General features: G+C 33.8%; 1 long non-coding RNA gene across 1 annotated transcript; it reads left to right on the top strand.

Annotated features, from left to right (window-relative positions):
* Positions 1-2609: 2609 nt before the first annotated feature.
* On the top strand, positions 2610-3551 carry LOC104118296 (uncharacterized). The gene is made up of 2 exons (XR_691236.4): positions 2610-2907; positions 3314-3551. It is a non-coding gene; the product is annotated as an uncharacterized lncRNA (long non-coding RNA).
* The last annotated feature ends 2392 nt before the right edge of the window (positions 3552-5943 follow it).

Here is a 5943-nt window from a genome sequence, read left to right on the forward strand (position 1 = left end):
CCTCACTTTCATTATCACTACAATCAGTAGCAGCTTTAACTTCTACTGTGTGTGACTCACTGTGAGTGACTATATTAGGTACATCAATTGCTGGTTCACACTCTTCTACAACAAACAAATTAATAACATTACACCATTTACTAACAAAGTCCAATAAAGTCCTAATCCCAACACCCCATCTATTTCATAGTATCTACCAACAAGACCCCTTACTATTAGTTGTTGCACCCCTATATACCCAAACTTGGTATCATATTTATCAACTTAATCAGCATAAGAGAGTAAGTCAGAGTCATAACCTTTATTGATGTACACATACTCCTCTTTATACAACATACGTGGCTTACTAGTCCATTCCCCACCATGATGAAAAACTAAGTCAACTAGCACTATCTATAAAAGGTTGCATAGTAACCATGAATAAAGTTATTACATCCTACCATAGTAAATGCATAAAGAAGTAACAAAGACAAGAGGTACAGAAGTAATAAATAAACATGTAAGGGAAAGACTGAATAAACAAAAGAGGGGATAAATAAAGGGAATAAGAAAAAGGTACAGATATAGATGAATAAAGAAACAAAATTGAATGAGGTATTATGATAAAGAAATAGACGCAAGCATGCATATGGGGGACCACATAATAAAGTATCAAACTTAGAGTCCCACCTCAATAAAATAAGTACAAAACATATATGTAAGAGACCCACATGAGCATCATCTTCAAAGTAAATGCAGGTGAAATAAGGGACCAAATAACAACAAGTAAGCTATTAACAAATACTTCAAATCCCTTTTCACTTAAAAAAACCAACCATATGCGACCCTTATTTAAAAAACAAAAGGGACCACACATACTTGAAATCCTAAACCAGAGAAAGTTTTTCTAAAACAAAGTAATAATAAACCAAATATCATTAATTCCACCAATATACCCTAACCGACCAACAGAAACAGGCAAATAATTAGGGTATAAAGTTAAAAGTCACATGCAAGCACAAATAACGACAAAAATACAAACAAAGTAAAATCCTAAACGACAAATCACATATCTAAGCACATAACAGTGAAATCCCTAAACCACGAAGCATAATCTAAAAACCCTAACGTTAACAGAAAAGAAATGCGAACCCTAAGACAAAAATGCTTCATTTATAAACAACAAGCATATGAAACTAGCAGAAAAGTTCAGATTTTGGGGGAAAATCTTACCTTGGACAACATTAAACACTGAAAATAAAAAAATTTCTTTTGAACCTTCCACACTCTTCTCTCTCGTTTCTATCGAACGTATACAGACCAAATGACTCTCTTTGTTAATTTAGACGGGTCTAACTTATTTATTTAGTGTGTAAACGGGTCACGAGTCACAGATCACGGGTGGGTGACAAGGAATGTAATGGGTATGTGTGGTTTTAATTTGGCGGGGTCAATGATATGGCAGTTGACATGACAACTGACATGGATAAAATTAAGGGGGTCAGCTGCCACAATGTCAAAACGTTAAGGTTAGGGGTAATTTTTAAAACTTGATTAATGGTAGGGGCTAGATTGGACCTTTTCCCAAACTAATTTCGGGTAAATACCAACATCCAAAGAATAAAGAACCATTTAGACCCATTCACTTTATACTGAGATTTTGCATATATTTTATATTTCTAAAAAAACATCTTATCCTAACGCAATTAACTTTTCAAAACAAATATAGAAACATAAATTATTTTTAGAATATTCAAGAAAACAATTTTAAGATAAACTTTTTGTAAAAATATGTACAAATGACATCTAACAAGATCAGTCCCTTTCCATATAACTCTAATATCTCACTATTGTTTCAAAAAATTATCTATACATATATGTACTAAAAATGGAGTGTTGAGTAGCAAGCAAAAATAGGAGAAAAAGATTAGAACATGCGAAAAAATCACTGTTACATGAACATTAGAAGTTGGCTTTATTGAAAATTGTTATCACACCGGGAAGAAATAAAAGAATTATGTAAAAATATGTCATCACTTCTGGGAAGATTTGGACGAGGTGGTACGTAATATTCCGCTCACTGAGAAGCTATTCCTAAGAGGTGATTTTAAGCTATTCCTTCATTTTCTTTTCTTCCCCTGCTCTCAACTTCCATTAAAGAACCCTCACCTAAACCTCCCAAAGAATTCCAAGCCAACAAAAATTATATTTTTATCTCCTCTCTTTTATTTTCTTTCTCCTTCTTCTTCTTCTCTTTTCAACCTCCATTGTAAGTGAGTGTACACATATTTTTATTTGCATATATTACAATTATAATAGATTGGTTCTCTTTGATATAATCTCTTAAACTCTAATTGGTTCTCTTCGATAAGTTACTCCCTAATAAATTTACGTTATGTGTACCATCATCTATTAATAGGATAAAATCCTCTAAGATTAATGAGGATGGTTTTGAATGCAAAGAGAACATGTAAGACTAGGATGTGTTTTAGTAATTAGGAAATAAAATAGGCCAGCTTTTAGGTCCTTGAAGAGTAAAAACAGAAATTAAAAGGGTTAGAAGGAAAAGAAAAAATCTAAAGGCTGCCCTAATTTTCATGTTTTAAAAGGATAGACTCTCATTCACTCTCACACACATCTTTACACACGCCCGAGCCACAACAACAGCTGGAAGCCCTAGAGTTTCAGATCTGAAAACAAAAACTCCCAAATATCAAAATAAAAACTCCCAAAGAAGAGGATTTCGAAGAGCTGATTGACCTCTACTGGTTGCTATACAATTTCTGGGATTTTCTGAATTGATCAAGTTTTAAAAATCATTTTTGTTTTCTGTTGCTGTTCTGGGTTTTCTGTAGCTGAGCTCCACTTCATAGCTGTTGTTTTTCCTGCCTTTATTTGGCTTTTTGTAAGACTTTGCACTGCTGCAAGGTATTTATTCCAGCCTCAAATGATGTAATTGTTGTTTAGATGTCATTGTGCTATGAAATATGCCAATTGTGTTTCTGTTGAATGCTCTTACATATTGATTGCAATTTTAAGTTGGTATTGAAATATTTGATGTAACTCTTGTCTAAAACATGTTGTAGATTCAAATAACAATAAGATATGTTTAAAAATTGAGTTGGTTTTGTGGTTTGACGTTTTGCTTTTACCTGCTGGTCTGTTTGTTTGGTAATAGCAATTTGTGATGTTAATTTTGCCATACCTAAAACTGAAATTGTTTGTTACTTGTGCTAGAACCTGTTTTCAATTGATTCATTTAAGTAAATGTTTAATCATGTGTTGAGTGTTGTTTCAGATTTAATTAGCCATGAATTTGACTATAAATCTCCAGGTTAATCAGGCAATTCTGAGTTCATTTCAGCAGGCAGGGTTGAATAGAAATGAGGATTTGGGAATAGTCTTAGTCCTAAAAGTTGTTAGAGATCACAAATAGTTATCTTAATGTAATAATGTTGCATCAAATTAGATTTACATCTTTCGTGTGCTATTGCTAAGCAGCTTATGATGTAAGGATTAATTGCATGTTTGATCTTGAAGATGGTAGCCCCCGTTATTAATATTGTTTCGAACAGCTTGAGTTTCATTTACTGGGTTTGATTATGGGTTTAGAGTTGGGCAGACTTGTACCCATATAAACACCTCCAATATAAATAAGTTTTAAGGTGATTAATGGCTGTTAGATACCCTGCTAGGATCACTGTAATTAATTTCCCATCCACCACCAAGTGACTCTAACATTAGAGTCGAATGACTGAAGGCTCAACCATTACTTTAATAAACCAGATGTTAAGGAATTTTCTTTTTGTGATCTTACACGCATTGGAAAAGACAATTTAGTGGTTAACCAATAGCTTCGAATCCACCTGATTAAATGTATTGTTCATCCACAATAAGTCCTTCTATAACGTTGGGCCTTTACATTAATCTCAAATTACCGCATATAGGTAGTTAATCTTTGAACATTCGTAATTTGCTTTAGACGCTCTTTAACTAAAATCCGTCAAAATTATGGGTACGGTTTCCGTGACATAACTTTGACACCTAATCAGAGGCGGATCCAGGATTCGAAGGTTGTGGGTGCTACCATGTTATGCATACAATATACATGTAGTAACTACAAAGACAAATTAGGAATAATGGGTCGGTTCGGTTAGTTTTTGGTTAATTTGAATAGGCCTTTCATTCACAAAGCAAATAAGTTCGATTTTAGTTCAAATTTTTAACTCTTATTTTAAACACATTCTAAATAAAAATGCAAAAGAAAAATAACATTTCATGAAAGAGCGCCTCCAATATAAATACTTGCTTAAAGAGTACCTTAACTATACTATATTCTTTGTTTGACTAGATTAATTTACTTGTATTGTTCTTTGTTTATTTTTTCATCTTAATTGTTGAGTTATATGACAATTATTTTCAAAGAAAAACCTTTAACATTCAACCGATATTCAACTCAAAACGACTATCAATCAAGCCATTTAATTATTTTTTCAAAACCCAATAGAAGATATTGCTCAAATTATATTCCAATATATAAATTAATATCGTTTCATTAAAAATAAAGAAATTATATTCTAATTAAAATCAATTAAAATTACCTATAGAAAATAATTGTTTATAAAGTAAGGTATAATGATAGAAACAAAATGAGGACTGAAAGTTAAAAAAAATGAAAAAGAGAGACTTAGCAAGTAATAAAAGGAGGGAAAGAACCGAAAAAGAAGGAAAAGAGGTGAGGCCCTAGGGTTCAACTGAAAATAAAAGAAATCTTAATAAGTAGAAAAAAAAAAAAAATCAAAGAGCTGCTCCAACAATGAATCGAACTTGCATTCATGAGGCCAAGAAAAGCCTTCAAAGGGAAGGTTGAACCAATGGCACCCGCTTTCACTTTGTGACTTTTGGGTGCCACTCTATCCATTTATACATTTCTTTACAGAGATATTATGTACATAATAAGAATTTTAGCGAAGCGAGCGGGTGCCGTGGTACCCCTAACTTACAAGGTAGATCCGCCCCTGCACCTAATCTCAAATTCAATCCATCTTCCTTTTGATTGGCCTATATCTTTGAATCCGGTCTTTCGTTATTCCCACATTCCCTTAGTCCCGTATTGGCTGTCGGTCTATCTCATATTCGCAGAAGAAGGAATGACGGACTAAGACGGCCAGAAGTGGCCAGCAGTCGCGGTCGAAGCTTGGCTCTAGCCGATAGGCTAGCAGTAAGCTTGGCTACAGCGAAGCGCTTACCAAGCGCGAAGGAAAGGGCCTTAGCCACTTGAGCCGTATGCGGGGGAACTCGCACGTGCGGTTCTTAGGGGGGAGAGCTAGTAGGAGCCATCCCATATGACTTGACACTAACTTCAAATAATAATAAAATAAACATGTTGTAAATCACAGGTACGTTTCACGTGGCGTGATTTATAATATGTATAAAAAAATAATAAGTGCGCGACATCGTGACTTGTTTAAATAATTTTCATAATTGTGTAAAATAATTAAAAGCGATAAAAGTTTAAAACGCACAGTAAGTTCTAAAACGTCTAATAATCAGATAAGTAAGCCAGGTATAATTGTAAAGTGATCGTGATAAAACTACGGAATTCGGGAGTGCCTCACACCTTTTTCCGGATTAACAGAATTCCTTACCCGATCTTCTATGTTCGCAGACTTTAAATAGAGTCAATTTTTCTTGATTTGGGATTCAAAATAATTGGTGACTCGGACACCGCAATTAAATAATTTCGAGTAGTGACTCTTGTAAAATAAAATAAATTAATCATCCTTCAAATAATATCATTTAAAGTGGAAAAACTTCTTTCCCCATAAAAAAGAGATGTGACAGTTCTGGAGACTCTGCTGGGGACACGAATCCAGAACTTCTGGTTCAGGGTTCAGAATTCGAGCTTAGAATAACTGTTATACTTGGCTTGTTCGTTTATTGTCTCACTTTACGTGTTTGGGG

The sequence above is a fragment of the Nicotiana tomentosiformis genome, chromosome 4 (genome assembly GCF_000390325.3).
Source record: "Nicotiana tomentosiformis chromosome 4, ASM39032v3, whole genome shotgun sequence".
Classification (NCBI taxonomy): domain Eukaryota; kingdom Viridiplantae; phylum Streptophyta; class Magnoliopsida; order Solanales; family Solanaceae; genus Nicotiana; species Nicotiana tomentosiformis.